The sequence below is a fragment of the Arachis hypogaea genome, chromosome 2, assembly GCF_003086295.3.
Source record: "Arachis hypogaea cultivar Tifrunner chromosome 2, arahy.Tifrunner.gnm2.J5K5, whole genome shotgun sequence".
Taxonomy (NCBI): domain Eukaryota; kingdom Viridiplantae; phylum Streptophyta; class Magnoliopsida; order Fabales; family Fabaceae; genus Arachis; species Arachis hypogaea.
In genome coordinates, this window is record NC_092037.1 from 16,272,389 (window position 1) to 16,290,576 (window position 18,188).

The following is an 18,188-nucleotide window of genomic DNA, read 5'->3' on the forward strand; positions in this document are numbered from 1 at the left end:
TTTAATCATAAAAAATACTTGGTTTAATTTTTTTTGGGATAAATATGCATATATGTGTTATTTATATTATATATAAAATTGTTGCACGCAGTATGAAATTATTTGCGTTATGTGTGTGCGTCAATATGTGTATATAACCATATATATTATAGGAAGGTGTTCACGTATGGCATTGTGTTTGTGCGGTACGTGATGTTCCGCATTCTTGAATCGTTTAGATATAATATAAAATAGTGAAATAGTGAAGATTGAGGGCACGTGGTACTTGGTGGACGAGAGTCTGCAGTACTCATGGTGGAGTCTCAACAGACTGAAAAGTTATTCATTCAGTAAGCAAGGAGTTGGTGTATATGTCCAAAGGTGAGTTGACGCTTGGAAGTTGTAGTGGCGTGCTATGCCAAAGCGAGTGGAGTGGAGTTAGCTTGGGGCTGTAAATTTTTTTTTTGGTTCCTTTTCCGCTGCGATTGAGCCATGTTCCATGGTTTGGGTCAGTTGAATTTTATAAAAGACCTAAGAAGACCATTCATGAGGTGGTCAAACGAGATCTACATGTAAACAATATTTCTGTAGACATGATACATGACAGAGCACAATGGCGTCATTTGATTCATGTAGCCGACCCCACTTAGTGGGACAAGGCTTTGTTGTTGTTGTTATAGTTCTAAATTGGTGCTTTCCAAAAATATAATGTGAACATATTTTTGTTGTTGGTGCTATTTAGGAAAAGAGTATAGGAAAATGGTTTAGCTAGTAAGTGTTTTTGTGCTGTTATTATTTACTGTCTTGTAATTAGTGCTTAAATAATTAGAAATATATAGAGTAGAGAGTGATTAGTACACAGTGATAAATTATTTCATTGAGTTACTATCAAATTTTGAAAGAGAAGGGTGGTAAGTATGAGGTATATTGAATAGCGTGAGCCCATAATAAAATTAGTTAGTAAATTTATGTTAAAGCAAATTTTTTGTAATAGAATTATATTATAATAAAATTTGTGAGTGACTTATGTATTTAATATGCTTATATGCATATTAAAAATTTGATTAAAAACATGAGAGATTAATTTTTTTGACAAAAATAATTTTTGAAGTATTGTATGGAAAAAAAATTCAAAACCCAAGTTCTGATTGCAAATTGTGTTGATGATTAAGTTGGATGGTTTTTCATGAATTTACCTCTTTGTATCCCATGAAATAAAACACCAATGTTATTACTTACCACGTTTAATTTACACATTGGGACATGTTAGACGTGTTGGATATGTAGACAGATAAAAAAAATTTTAACGTCTGTGGACTGTAATTTTTAAGCCAAGCCTAGTCTTAGAATATTAATAAACTATAGACTGAGACATTGAAACTACAGCAGACTTTGTAGAAGTTTTACTATACAAAGAGACACGAGAAAACTAGTGAAGGTGATGATAGGAAAAAAGGCAACCAACAAGCAAGAACCATATGTGAGAAACAGTAAGTAGGCAATGGTGAGTAACAGGAGAGAGGCTTCAAGGTTTGGGATGTTATTTTAAGCGTGGAGCGGAGATGCAATTGCAGTAGGCAGTGTTAAAAAAGATCAGTCCATTTTGGGTGTGACGGTCGAGGTGGATGCACCCAGGCTGCGATAGGTGATTGTATCGAGATAAAAAACCTGTTCTTGTGTCTCGTCGGTGGAGTTTGAGACCGATAAATTTGTCTTTCCTTTTGCAGGATGTTGCGGTAGTCGTTGGCGAGATTGGCATACTTGTTTGTCAAAGTTTGGACAATATCGTAGTTGTAGTCATACACAACGACATCTACGCTGGCACAGAGTGCGCGTAGGGTCATTCTCGCTGCGTCTTCAACGCTTGTTTCCTCATCGAAGGCAATTTGGCCGGACTCAACCAAAGCATCTTGAGCCGTTGGAGGGACAAGGGAGGTGAGGTGGCGGTAACATGTCCGACCGTCGCGGGAGGTCTTTGTGATAGCTCGGTACAGCGGCTCTAGAATGTCAAGCTTGTCACAAACATCAGTGAGTAATTTTTGCATGCTGAAGCTGAGGAGGTGAGCGTTAGCGAGTTTTTTGAAGGCAAGGCCTTCACCTAGGAAAACAATGTAGCAGTCATCAAGACCTGGAAGGAAATAAGATGTGTTTAGAGTATGCATGTAAAGCGAGTTACGTGCACGAGGAACTTGCTACGCAGGTAGCATGGAAGGGGAACTGGTCCTCGTGGCGGAACCTTTCATGTAGGGCTCGCAAAGCAAGACGCTGTCTATCACGGAGATGATCCTGGGAAACTGGTTCCGGCGCGTAGCCGTTGTTTATGAGGTTGATACCACGATTGTAGTCCCCTTCGCCGAAGAAGAGGACCAAGGCTTTGTCGGCATTTTCGAAAGTTGCAAACTTGGTCCAAGATGGATCATGGAAGTCACGGATCTGCTCTTGAACCTCCTCGAAGGAGTTGTAGGTCCTGGGGACCCATTCGGCGAAGACACAATAATAGTCTGGCATTTTCTGTGTAGTCTCCATTTGAATAATATTTTCTTTTTGTTTCGTGTTTGGCCGCTATGGCAATGGGTACATTTATATACGTAGGAGTTACATAAATGTGAAGGGTGATGGTTAGTATTGGATGGGGCATGATAAAATTTAGATTTTGAAAAGGGTTTTGATGTACATGGCATTGACAGAAAATCAGAATTTAATCTTCACTTGTTAAAAAAGCAAGCATAGTTTGATTGATAGGGTAAGGTTTCAGAAAAAAGGAGAAAATGTATATATTTTGAAATTTGCAGACGGGACTGGGATAAGGATTTGGTTAGGGTTAGTTGTGTTTTTTTAAAAAATATCATAGGATTGAGGTTTTTCATAGATTAAAGGCAATTTATTTACTGTTTTATAATTTATTGTGTATGTTATGAAAGGCGAATAATAATTGAATGGTTTAAAGTTTTTTGTTTACCATTTTACTATATATTTTTTGTGTTAATGAAAAAATGAAAATAATTAGTCATCTATATTTAATGCATTCGAAAATATTATTATAAAAAGAAATTAGAGTAATCCAATCTAAAAATAGATATAAATAAAGGTTATATACATCCGCATCCTATTTTAAAAATAAATTGATAAAATATAAATTGATATACTTTTTCTTTATCTAATTTGATCTTTCTAATGGAATTAATAATTAAGATTATATAAAAATAATTGAGAATTATACAAAGCCGAATTAAAAAAATGACTAAAAAATTCTATGAAATACATGCATATATATATATATATATATATATATATATATATATATATATATATATATATATATAATGATTAAGAAAACTATACGAGGGAGGAACATTAAACATTGCAAAAAAAAAAAAAACTTAAATTCATGTTACTCAAAAAGATATAAATTTATGTTACGCAAAATTTTAATTTTTTTTAAGACCGTTTTGACTATTTTTTAAAAAAAACATAAATTTGTGTATTTAAATTTAGTACTCTTTCGATTATAGTTTGTTGGCTCATTCTTAAACACTTTTTAGTAAGTATGGAGTGCTGCACACCTTGTAAATTCGTTAAATCTAAACTCTTCATTTGTTATATTTTATTTGAATGGTCTGGATTTAAAAAGGTAACCTGTTAATCAGGTTAATCATTTTTTACAAATTTTAGAATTTTTTTATAAGTCTCAGATATTGGGTTGAAGTTCAAAATAAAAAAATAGTATATAAATATTAAAAATAACATGTCTGTAAAAAAAATTATTGGACTTTAGAATTAAAATAAATAATACATAAAAAATAAGTTAAAAATTCATGTACTAAATCTAGAAAAAAATTTAAATAATATTAAAATTTAAATAAATTTTGTTTTGTGTAAAATAAAATTATAATATTGAATATAAACACAATGATAAAAAATTGTGTTATATATATATTTTATGTATATAATATTAAAATTTAAATAAATTTTGTTTTGTGTGAAATAAAATTATAATATTAAATATAAACACAATGATAAAATTTTTTGTTATATATATATATATATATATATATATATATATAATTTTATTTTGTGAGAAACAAAATTAAAACATTAAATATGAATAGAATAATAAAAGATTTTGTATTATATTAATTTAATTAAAAGAACCATATATATAACATAAAAAACAAACAAACATATAATAATTTTATTTTGTGCGAAGCAAAAATTCATATAATTTGTTATTTTTTTATTGAAATATGTCATTTTACTATATTTATAATATATTATTTGAAATAATTATATTATTTTAGTTAATATATATTATTTAAAAAATATTTAAAATTTATTATTTTGTATTAAGAATATTATTAAAAATATATTGTTAGTTTTTTTTAAAATAATACTTTCTTTTCTTTGGTTTAAATACTATGACAATAAAATTTTTTTTACGTAACTGTGTCTACTCAATAAATATTATATTTATATATTTTTATATAGTATGTAAAATAAATAATTAATGTTTAAAAAAGTTAATAAAAAAAGTATTTTTTTTACCAACTTTTAGATGAATATCATTTGAATTATAACTCGTTGATAAAGAAAGAAATACTCTTAATTATATTTAAATAGAATAATTATTTATTAGGTTCATTCTTATACAAATAAAAAAAATTTTTAGTTTTATATTTGTAATATTTTATACCAATTAGCTTCAAAATTTAATTATTTTTTGAATAAATTAATAAAAAATAATACAAATAATTGTTTAAATAAAATTATATTTTAATTTTTCATTCTATTAAGTACAAGTTGAGGATAATTTGAAATAAAAGATAATGAATTTGTTATAACTGTCATGTATTTTGTGCTTTGACTGCGTCATCATTTGAGAATTATGGCACCTTCATGGAGACCGGTTCTTCTACAGAATCAGTTTGGAGTTAGCTAACTAGCAGCAGCGACAGACAGCGTCTTTCTTTTCTATGGCAGAAATTTTTTCGGCTTTGAAAGTCCATTTATAGTAGAGGTGGAATGGAGTGGGTTTAAGAGCGTCAAAATCTGTGGCTAGACAAAACAATAGTAAAAACACCTACTAGTAAACAAAACAGTGAAAATGCTTGAAGACATCACATCAACAATAAGAGAGTAATGGAGGAATTGGATTAAAATTTTCTGGGTATTTTTTGTGTGTAAAGATAGTCCTCTATTAAACGAGCGAATTAGTTTTTTTTGTTAATGTCGGTTTGTTTGTTCACCCCATAACAAAAAAAATAATAACAATAATAAATAAATTTAATTTACCTAATCACTTTTGATAGTAGGTTAACTTTTAAAGAGTGCTGCACTCCCTACTTTACCTGGAGTGCACTAGCTTTCGCCGACATTAGTACTATTTTTATTTAATTTGGTCTTCCTAATGGCATCAAAAATTAAAATTATAAAAAGGTATATTTGTGTTTTTTAATTTGAAAATTAAATAGATATAATTTAAATTAAAATTTAATTAAGTTTGATAATAATAAGTGTACTCGTAATATAGTAATCATATGATTGATTATGTTTATTCAATTTCAAAAAAGTTAACTGTTTAAAAATATTATTTTTAAATTAAACAATTAATATTCTCCTAATAAAATTAAATTAAAAAAATTATAAAAGTGAATCTGTAAGTAGAATTCCATTTGTATTTGTTAAATACCTTTATTTTTTTGCCTTCATGTTTTCTTTAAGTTTATAATTAAATAAAGAAAGTAACTTTTTAAATCCACAATCAAGTACAAAAGTTAGGACAATAGAAATCAATCGTGTCTTTTAAAGTGTGACATATCGAAAAATAAAATTTGTTTTGTATATTAAAAAATGGGTAACAAGAACAGAGAGTATTTTGATGAATAACTTGCCTCTTAGTTTGTTCCAGGTGACTAATGCACAATTTTATCTTCATTAAAATATTTCATTTGAAACCAAAATGTGTTTATCTTAAATAAATACCTGTAGTTATACCTGTAGTTTAAAGTAGTTTAAAGTATGGGATTAGTTGCACTGACTGATGGGAAAAATTGGATTTCATTGCATTGGTGCACAAAGTCTCTAGCATCTTTGAATATTGTTGGCCAATAAAATCCACTTTGAAGCACTTTAGCTGCTGTTCTCTCTGACCAAAATGTCCACCATAAGCTGAACCATGACAGTGCCACAATATGTCTTTCATCTCATTCTTAGGGATGCACCTTCTAATCACCCCATCTGGACACCTTCTAAACAAAAATGGTTCATCCCACAAAAATTTTCTAGCTTCATTAAGCAGCTTCTTCTCTTGTTGTTTAATGAACCCTTGAGGAATTTTCCTTCCAACCTTGTAGTTCGCAATATCAGCAAACCAAGGAACTTGTTGAATTCGCAAGAGGTGTTCGTCTGGAAAGCTTTCATTTACTGGTTGGGCAGCTTCCTGATTAGTCCCTTGCGGCAGCCTTGATAGATGATCAGCAACTTAATTTTTACTCCCTTTTCTATCCTTTATCTCAATATCAAACTCTTGCAGGAGTAATATCCATCTGATGAACCTTGGTTTGACATCCTGTTTTGACATTAAATACTTAAGGACAGCATGATCAGTATAGACTAAAATTTTAGATCCAATCAAGTATGGTCTAAACTTATCACATGCATAAACAACAGCCAATAATTCCTTCTCTGTTGTAGTATAATTTTTTTGTGCCTCATTCAATACCTTGCTTGCATAGTAGATGACATGGTGCCGATTGCCCTTCCTTTGTCCCAACACAGCACCAATTGTAAGGTCACTTACATCACACATGAGTTCAAAGGATAATTCCCAATTTGGGGGTGTGATGATTGGTGCTGTTGTGAGTTTTGTTTTTAAAGTTTCAAAGGCATGCTTACAGCTTTCATAAAAAACAAAAGGATTATCAACCACGAGTAAATTGCTTAGTGGTTTAGCTATTTTGAAAAAATCTTTGATGAATCTTCTATAGAATCCAGCATGCCCTAGGAAACTTTTAAGAGCTCTCACATTAGTTGGTAGTGGAAGTCTCTCTATGATTTCTACTTTTGCCTTGTCAACATCTATACCTCTTTTTGAAACTTTATGACCAAGAACAATTCCTTCGGGTACCATAAAATGGCATTTCTCCTAGTTTAAAACCAAATTGGTTTCTTGGCACCTTTTTAAAACTAGGGTAAGATGATGCAAACAAGTATCGAAAGTATTACAAAAACAGAGAAATCATCTATAAAGACTTCAATAAAATTTTCTACCATATCTGAGAAGATTGATAACATGCATCTCTGAAAGGTAGTTGGGGCATTACACAACCCGAATGGCATTCTTCTGTATGCAAAGACTCCAAAGGGACAAGTGAATGAAGTTTCTATTGATCCATGGGGTCAACCACTATTTGATTGTAACCAGAATATCCATCCAGGAAACAGTAATAGGCGTGGCCGGCCAACCTTTCAAGCATTTGGTCAATGAAGGGGAGAGGGAAGTGGTCTTTTCTTGTGGCATCATTCAGCCTTCTATAATCAATACACATCCTCCATCCTGTCACTGTTCTTGTGGGAATGAGCTCATTCTTCTCATTAACAATGACAGTCATCCCACCTTTCTTTGGCACCACTTGAACTGGGCTGATCCATGAGCTATCAGAAATTGGATAGATAATTCTAACATTCCACAATTTCATTACTTCCTTCTGGACTACCTCCTTCATGGTTGGGTTTAATCTTCTCTGAGGTTGTACCACTGGATGCATCTTTGTGATCTTTTAGTATAATTAGAAGTTTTCCTTCTTCTTCTTCACTTAAGGCAGAGCTGATGATCACTGGAAAACTATCTTCTTCACCAAGAAATGCATATTTAAGGTGTGGGAGAAGAGTCTTCAGTTCTTGTTTTGGCTTTTCCTCTGTCTTGCCCAAGGTTCTGAAAATCGAACCGGTCATCGAACCGCTCTAGTTATTGGTTCACTGGTTCATAAGTTCAACCGGTTTGACCGTGGTTGAACCGAAAAAACCGTTTTATAATAAAATAAAATATAAATAAACACATTAAAACATAATTATAGTCTAATATAAAATATAATGCACAAGTTAAAGATAGAAAATATTATCTTAATGTAGCTAAGTCAAAAAGTAAAACAAATTGATAGTATTGCACAACAAACACAACAGGACCTGAAACAAAAACACAACAGCTGAAACAAAAAAAATCCAACACAAAGGAGGGGCAGCAAGTCGGCAGAGATCAAGAGCAGGGACAGTGCAACCAAACAATGAACAAAACTAAAAAAACTTTGAATCAGTAACATAGTAAAAATTCAAGAAACTTTAATAAAATTTAACTATACAAACATACAATAAAGCAGCAATAGAGTTATAAATCTAAAATTTATCATCAAATATAATCAGTGAGCAAAGCTAATCAATCAAGCATTGACTAGGCATTCGAGAAAAAGAAAGAATAAAAAAGAACATTTAAATCACAGCAACAACACAATAACACCAATTGAAACATTTAAAAAGAAAGCAACCAAAAAGAATATCTAAAAATCACCAAGGTTGAAAATAATAATTTGATCTCAACGAATTAAAAGCTAAGCTTCCAGGAAAGTGAAGAATACCCAAACCAAAGAACCTTCAATCACAGCTTAAACCAAAATTCAGAATTCCCTCAAATTGAAGCAGCAAGCAACTTGAAAATCAAAAGAACCAAAAAATAATAGATCAATGAATTAAAAGCTAAGCTTCCAGGAAAGTGAAGAATACCCAAACCAAAGAACCTTCAATCACAGCTTAAACCAAAATTCAAAATCCCCTCAAATTGAAGCAGCAAGCAACTTGAAAATCAAAGAACCAAAGGAAGTGATTGCGCGATGGAGCTCACTGCGCGACGGAGCTGACTGCACGACGGCGAACCCGTTTGGCCGTGTGCGCCGGTGAGATCGTGATGGGTGATGGCGTTCTCTACTTCTCTCTGAACCTTTGGAGTGATCTATCAGCCATTTGGAGTGACATTCTTGTGGGCTTAACTTTTTCTATTGCAAGCTTCTTCATTAATGAGAGAGGCATCAGGTTGATGCTAGCACCTAAATCACATAGAGCTTTTTCCAATGTCATATTTCCTATGGTGCAAGATATGATGAAACTCCGAGGATGTTTAAGCTTTGGTGGTAAACCTCTCTGGATCACTGCACTGCATTCTTGGGTCAAGATCACTGTTTCCTTTTCATTCTAGCTTCTCTTCTTGTTAATGAGCTCCTTGAGAAACTTTACATATAGAGGCATCTGCTCCAATGCTTCAGCAAGTGCGATATTGATTTTCAGCTTCTTAAAAACTTCTAGGAACTTGGGAAATTATTGATCCTTAAGCTTTTTTTCTGAATCTTTGAGGATATGGAAGGGGGGAGTATAAGGCTTCACCTCTTTCTTCTTCTCTTGTGGATGCTCTTCCATGACTTGTTTTCCCTTCTTTGAGGCTTGTGGTTCTTCCTCCTTCTTGTTGAGATTCTCCTGGTCTTTCTCCTCGGCTGTCATCCCTTCTTTATTGTTAGCCTTGTCACCTTCTAATGTCCTTCCATTCCTGTGTTGAATTGCTTTGCATTCTTCTTTGGGATTTGAAATGGTATCACTTGGGAGAATATTGGTTGGTCTTTCAGCTTGTCTGGCCAATTGTCATATTTGTCTTTCAAGATTCTTCATGGTGACCTCTTGTCTATCTTGACTTTTAGTTAGACTATCTTGCCCCTTTGCTAGATCCTGTGTGGTTTGAGCAAGTGCTTGTAATGTTGCCTCAAGAACTGAGATCCTGGTTTCATGGTGGTCAATAAATGGTATGTTGGGATATGATGGTTGTTGTTGGAAGTTGTTTGGGATGTTGAAATAGTTGTTCTGGGAATTTAAATGTGGTGTGAAGAAGTTATTTTGGTGGATTTGTAAGTTGTTGTTGGGTTGTTGGTAAGAATTTTGTGGTTTTTTGTATTGGTTAGTGTTATTGGATGAATGAGATTGATTGTTTATGTTGCGGGAGTTGTTGAAATTGTGATTCTTTTGCCATGAATTCTGATTATCAACCCACTTCAAATTAGGATGATTCTTCCATGATGGATTGTATGTATCTCCATGAAATTCATTCTGAGAAGAGTTTGAGGTGTTATGCATATATTGGACTTGTTCTAATTGCTGCTCATAGTGTCTTTTCTCAGAGGCTTCATTACTATGGCTCCATCCATTTGAGGGTTGGCTTGCTGTGTAAACTGCAGCCACTTGGAGTCCATCAATTCTCTTTGTCATCAGCTCTATTTGTTGTTGGATTTGCTGGTGCATCAACTTGTTTTGTGCCAAGATGGTGTCTACTCTTTCTAGCTCAAACACACCCTTCTTTTGTATTGGTTGGCGCTGCCTTTGATGAGCATAGAAGTATTGATTGTTGGTCACAGTGTCTGTGAGATTCTGGGCTTCCTCTACTATTTTCATGAGTTGTAATGAACCTTCTGTTGAGTAATCTAAAGACTCTTGAGCTCTTAAGGTCAATCCCTCATAGAAATTTTGAAGTCTGTCCCATTCACTAAACATCTCAGGTGGACACTTCCTGATTAGAGATTTGTATCTTTTCCATGCCTCATAGAGTGATTCTCCATCCATTTGAGTGAATGTTTGCACTTCTATCTTCAATATTATGATCCTTTGAGGTGGGTAAAATTTGGATAAAAATTTGTTCTCCAAATCATCCCAGGTGTTGATGCTTTCTTTGGAAAATATCTCTAGCCACTGAGCTGCCTTATCTCTCAAGGAGAATGGAAATAGCAACAGCTTATAGATGTCCGGATGCATACCATTTGTCTTGACAGTATCATAAATCCTCAGGAAGGTAGCTAAGTGCTGATTCGGATCTTCAAGTGGTCATCCTCCATAGGAACAATTATTCTGTACTAAAGTGATAAGTTGAGGTTTCAACTCAAAGTTATTTGTATGAACATTGGGAGTGAGTATACTGCTCCCACAGTTTCTTGGATTAGGGAAGGTGTAAGATGCTAGAACTCTCCTCTGAGGTTGACCATTGTTGTTGGCCACCTCTTCTGGTGGATTGGGGAGGTTACCATCTATTTCTTGGTTCTTCTCTTCTGATTCTTCTTTTCCAACAACTTCCTTCCCTCTTACTTCTCTTCTCAGTCTCAAGAATGTTCTCTCTGTCTCAGAGTCAAAGGATGTAGATGCACCTCTTCTTCCTCCTGGCATACAACACAAACAAACCAAAAACTAAAATAAAACACTCTATTGCTAGAGTAAGGTTAAGGTTAGTTTGAACAAAATCACAAACAGTTAGTATGCTTAGTAAAAATAAAAGAAAAATGCTTAATCTAGATTATCACCTTACTTAATCATTGTCAATCTAATCAATCCCCAGCAACGACACCAAAAAGTTGATGGGGGAAAATTGGATTTCCACACAATCTAACCGGCAAGTATACCGGGTAGCGTCAAGTAATAATAACTCACAAGAGTGAGGTCGATCCCACAGGGATTGAAGCATTTAGCAACTTTAGTTTGGTGATGAATTTAGTTAAGCAAATATTGGTGAATTGAGTGGAATCGATGTAACAGGAAGTAAATGACAAGGAATTTAAATTGATGAAAGTAAATTGGCAAGAAGTAAATGGCATGAAACTAAATTTGACTGAAACTTAAGGTGAAAGAAATTAAAAGTTCTGAATCTTAAAGTGCAAGAAAAAGTAAAGAGCTGAATCTTAAAATGCAGGAATTAAAAGTGCAGAAATACTATATAACAAGGAAACTCAAATTGCATGAATAATAAAGGGATTTGGGTATTGGGAATCAAAACAGAACTGGTAAATGTAAGTTGCAGCAAATGCAGAGGAATCAAAGTGAAGGAAATTCAAAAGAAGTGATTCATCAGGGATTGGAGATATTATAATTCTTCATGAATCAACTGGGTCTCAACTTCTTTCTCAATCATCTAGTAGATCTATGGCAAATTGAAATTGAGTGGATCCTAATTTCTTGGCAATCCAATCTCTCAAATCACAATCAATCTTGCCAATTTCTTGATCCAATTGTCATGAGAAGATGTTAAGTGCAAATCTCTCATCCATAAGTCACACTAACTCTGAAGATCTTAATTCCTCCCGAATAGTGTTGATCAAGAGAGTAGTGAAGGATAGAGCTGCAATTCTAATGCAAGTGATTCCCTTTCCGAGGCTCACACAAGCATTCATGAATTCAGTCTCCTTCTAGAGTGAAGAATTCTAAATCAAAACAGAATGTACCCAGTAGCTAAAAAGATGAATTGAGAAGAAGAAGAATTTTATTGATTCATGTAAATTATAATAGAGCTCTCCCCTAATGAAATTGGGGTTAGTTCATCATTGCTCTAGTACCCAAAACAGAAAATAAAGTGCAGAAAAAGAAAATGAAGAACATAAAGGGAAATGAACTCAGATCTCAAACTCAAAGAAAGAACTAAAAGAAAGCTAAAATAAAAATATCCCAAAGAGAATGTCCTTAATGAAATTGAATGTTCTTCTATTTATACACTTTTTACTTTTGGTCATCTAAGTGCCTGGAGTGGGCTTTTGGCCTCTGATGAAGTGGGTCAGAATGGGTCTTCTTGCTGGTGTGGTTAGGGCTTGCTTCAGGAGAACGTAGAGCTCTCAAAGTGAACGCTGCGTTCATTCACTGACGCATGTGCGCCCTTGCTGCGTGCGCGTCTATTGCATTTTCCCCCCATCGACGCGTGCGCGTACTGCGTGTGTATGTGTCCTTGGTAGCGCTCACGAGCTGAATGCTACATTCGTGTCATGAACACTACCCATCCGTACGCGTCCTGTGCACGTGCGCGTGGATGATGAAATGCCACTTCTGCGTCCAGCGTCATGTACGCGTCTGCACCCATCACCACTCTTGTCATATTGACGCATGCGCGCCATGCACGCGTGCGCATCGATGCCCATCTTCGAATTCAAAATTGAAAGTATCGCAGGCGTTCGCTCCAAGTGAACGTAGCGTTCATTTCTTATGAACGTTAATCCTCAATCCATGCGTGCGTGCCATGCGTGCGTGCCATGCGTGCGTACGCGTGGATTTTCAAATTGCTCATCCATGCGGAAGTGCCTTGTACGTGTGTGCGTCGCGTGTGAACGTGGCGTTCTTCAAATGAACGCAGTGTTCGTCTGCACCTTGCTTCTTTGCCTTCTTTTTTCCATCATATCTTCACCTGCCATTAATCAAACAAGCAATCAAAGTCTCACCAAAATCATAAGGTTCATAAAAATCAACTAAATTGTGCATAAACCTCATGATTTTGTATAAAATTGACCATGTTTGATTGAGCCATGATACACATACAATTTCACTCCAATCACTTACTTATCATGCAAGAAAGTATAATAAACCTAATAAAAGTAAAGAAAAATGCTAGTAAAACTAGCATAAGATGACTTGTCATCACTGACCCTTGTTAATAACCCATGGAACTAATTTTAGCAGGCTTCCTATGGATGTGGTTTCTAAAAATTAAAATGACTTTTGGAAAGGGACCCACAAACCATTGATGCAGAGGTAGCATGTGGTTCCCGAATAGATACAATGGAAATGATGGTCTAATCCCTATGATAGATGATAATCATGTGCCTATGGTAGGCAATGCAGAAGACCATTGGAAGACGTTTTGATGCTCATTCCCTCGAAGGAAAAACAATGCAAAGGTTGTTGGAACCAAACAACAAGATGATCATTGTGAAAACTGAACCTGAACCCACTCGGCGTTCAACTGCTTCCCTTCCCTTCACTGCAAATGGGCTTGAAGTTATGGGCTACTTTGCCCATGGTGGGCCCCTGAGTATGATTTTTATTGTTATGATTGTTTAATTCTATGAAAGGGAATTCATGTAATTTGTCTTTGCTCTCCTTTTATTCTCTACATACCTAAAGCCCAGTGAGAGATGTGAAAATTGGGCGCGAAACATATATCGAGAAGACTGGTAGAACAATAGTCCTGTTTCATCCTTTTACTCTGTAATCATGGAATCACATTTTGTGATGTGGATAGATAGACCCACTGGATGCCGTAGGATCAACTTTTGTGATGATGATTGTGTGCACGGGTAAAATGAATAGTAGCAGAAAGTATTAATGCCCATGGGTGTTCCGACGGATGAAAACGCACCGCAGGAAGCAAAAAGTGGAGTGGTTACCTTTCTTTTTACCCATTTCATGACATTGATCGGTGTAAATCACATCATTTCCTTTTTACACTCAAATCCCAGTGAGCTTCATACACACAACACTCTGTTCATCTTAGCTTACCCAAGGCGAAACCCCCATTCAGCACCACCAAAACACCAGTGGGGTAATGGAAAACTTGGATTCCTTCTTTATCAATTCTCAGGATCCCTCTAATGATCATGGGTAAGCAACATAAATGGACGTTAGGGTCTTTTTGTGTTGTTGTTGTTACCCCATTCATAGAATATGAATTTCATGTGGTGTCTTGTGTTCTTTTTGGATGGGATATAGGTTCGAAGGGGGACTCAACGCTCTTACCAATCCTCCGCTTGACACCATTTTGGAAAACAATATGAACCTGGAGCTCAATATTGAAATGGTAGGTGTTAAACCTGTGATATTTTTTATTCTATTTCTATCTTTGCTAGCTTGAATGTAGTTGATGATTAGAGTGTCGTAGGAATAGCCATCATATTTTTTGTGAGTAAAGATCGCTTCAAAGGTTTTACGTCCTAATGAAAATGATATTCCGTGGATAGCCTCCACCAGAGCACTTATCTCAGATTGCTCATGGCGGTGGGGACGTTGCGAAAAATGACGAGAAAGGCCTAGTTACCCGACTATTGAATTTGGCTGAGGTATGCTGGTACACGAAATTGTGTATGCCAATATTAATAGACTATTTCTCACAGCTTCGCACAACTAACCAGCAAGTGCACTGGGTCGTTCAAGTAATACCTTGTGAGTAAGGGTCGAATCCCACGGAGATTGTTGGCTTTAAGCAAGCTATGGTTATCTTATTATTCTTAGTCAGGATATAATATCAATAATAATTTTTAGTTTCAATTGTAAAAAGTAAAAGAACATGAAATAAATACTTATTATGCAGTAATGGAGAATATGTTGGAGTTTTGGAGATGCTTTATCCTCTAAATTTCAGCTTTTCCCTTGTCCTCCTCTTTACACACGCAAGGCTCCTTCCATGGAAAGCTGTATGTAGGGCGTCACTGTTGTCAATGGCTACTTCCCATCCTCTCAGTGAAAATGGTCCAAATGCTCTGTCACAGCACGGCTAATCATCTGTTGGTTCTCGATCATGTTGGAATAGAATCCATTGATTCTTTTGCTTTTGTCATCACGCCCAACAATCGCGAGTTTGAAGCTCGTCACAGCCATTCAATCCTTGAATCCTACTCAGAATACCACAGACAAGGTTTAGACTTTTCGGATCCTCAAGAGTGGCCGCCAAAATGTTCTAGCTTATACCACGAAGATTCTGATTAAGGAATCTAAGAGATACTCATTCAATCTAATGTAGAACGGAGGTAGTTGTCAGGCACACGTTCATGGATTAAGGAAGGTGATGAGTGTCACAGATCATCACCTTCTTCATAGTGAAGCGCGAATGAACATCTTAGATAGGAACAAGCGTGTTTGAATGAAAAACAGAAATAATTGCATTAATTCATCGAGACGCTGCAGAGCTCCTCACCCCCAATAATGGAGTTTAGAGACTCATGCCATCAAAGAGTACAAAGTTCAGATCTAAAAAATGTCATGAGATCCAAAATAATTCTCTAAAAGTTGTTTAAATACTAAACAAGTAACCTAAGTTTACAGAAAATGAGTAAACTAAGATGGATAGTGCAGAAATCCACTTCTGAGGTCCACTTGGTATGTGCTGGGGCTGAGATTTAAGCTTCTCACGTGCCTGGGCTGTTTCTGGAGTTGAACGCCAGGTTGTAACCTGTTTCTGGCGTTGAACTCCAGCCTGCAACCTATTTCTGACGCTGAACGCCAGACTACAACATGGAACTGGTGTTGAACGCCAGTTTACATCGTCTATCTTCGTGAAAAGTATGGACTATTATATATTCTTAGAAAGCCCTAGATGTTTACTTTTCAACCCAATTGAGAGAGCGCCAATTGGACTCCTGGAGCTTTAAAAAATCCATTCCGAGTGTAGGGAGGTCAGAATCCAACAGCATCAGCAGTCCTTTTTCAGCCTAAATCAGATTTTTGCTCAGCTCCCTCAATTTCAGCCGGAAAATACCTGAAATTATAGAAAAACACACAAACTCATAGTAAAGTCCAAAAATATGAATTTTGCCTAAAAACTAATAAAATTATACTAAAAACTAACTAAAACATACTAAAATCTACATGAAATTACCCCCAAAAAGCATATGAAATATCCGCTCATCACAACACCAAACTTAAACTGTTGCTTGTCCCCAAGCAACTAGATAAATAAAATAGGATAAAAAGAAATTAAGAAGCAATAATATCTCAGAGTTTCAAGTGAAGCTCAGATTCTAATTAGATGAGCAGGACTAGTAGCTTTTTGCTTCTGAACAGTTTTGGCATCTCACTTTATCCTTTGAAATTCAGAATGATTGGCATCCATAGGAACTCAGAATTTAGATATTATTATTGATTCTCCTAGTGTAGTATGTTGATTCTTGAACACAGTTACTTTATAAGTCTTGGCCGTGGCCCTAAGCACCTTGTTTTCCAGTATTACTACTAGATACATAAATGCCACAGACACATAACCGGGTGAACCTTTTCAGATTGTGACTTAGCTTTGCTAAAGACCCCAATTAGAGGTGTCCAGAGTTCTTAAGCACACTCCTTTGCCTTGGATCACGACTTTAACCACTCAGTTTCAAGCTCTTCACTTGGACCTGCATGCCACAAGCATATGGTTAGGAACAACTTGATTTAGCTGCTTAGGCCTGGATTTATTTCCTTGGGCCCTCATATCCATTGATGCTCAAAGCCTTTGATCCTTTTTACCCTTGCCTTTTGGTTTAAAGGGCTATTGGCTTTTTCTACCTCTTTTACTTTTTTTTCACTACTTTTTCTTGCTTCAAGAATTAATTTTATGATTTTTCAGATCAGCAATAATATTTCTCTTGTTCATCATTTTTTCAGGAGCCAACAATTTTAACATTCATAAAATTTAATATAAAAAATATGCACTGTTCAAGCATTCATTCAAAAGACAAAAAGTATTGCCACCACATATAAATAATTAGAATTTTTCTTATTAAGAACTCGAAAAAAATTAAATTGCTTCTTTATTCTAAAAATCTACTATTTTATTCATGTTTGATGATGATGAGAAAAATAACTTATAGCTTAATTGGAAATAAAATCAAAATAGATATACTAATTACTACTACTCCTATATAACTTCTAAGGTAAATTCCTATAAGAACAAATATCACAGAGTTAAAGTTAAAATTAGGACTCAACAACCTTTATTTTGGGAAGTGGATGTTCCTCTAGTCTGTGGGGTGCTTGGTCCTTCAAGAGATAATTTTTGACGCTTAAGTTCCTTCAAGTCACGTCTTTGCTCTTCTTGTTCCCCAAGCAATTTGCAAAGCATGCTATTTTGATTATTTTGTTCTTCCTTTATTTGGTTCATAGCTTCTTGTAACTTGGTAACAGATGCTTCAAGATGCTCCCAGTATTCAATTTGAGGAATTTCCGGGAGGAATTCCTGTGCTCTCCTCTTGATTGGGTCATCCTGCACTTGTTGTTTTTCCATTGATATTTTGGTGATTGGTCGCTCAACTGAGATATACTCAGTTATTCCCATCTTCACTCCAGCATCTTTACATAGCATAGATATTAAGCTTGGATAAGCCAATTTAGCATCTTTGGAGTTCTTGTTTGCAATTATGTAGAGTTCACACGAAATCAGCTGATGAACTTCCACTTCTCTTCCCAACATAATGCAGTGGATCATCACTGCTCTTTTAATGGTGACTTCAGAGCGGTTGCTAGTGGGCAGTATAGAACACCCAATGAAGTCCAGCCAGCCTCTGGCGACTGGTTTGAGATCTTCTCTCTTGAGTTGATTTGGGACGTCCTTGGTGCTGGTGGTCCACCTGGTTCCAGGGAGGCATATGTCCTCTAGAATCTTGTCCAGGCCTTTATTTGTTCTCATCATT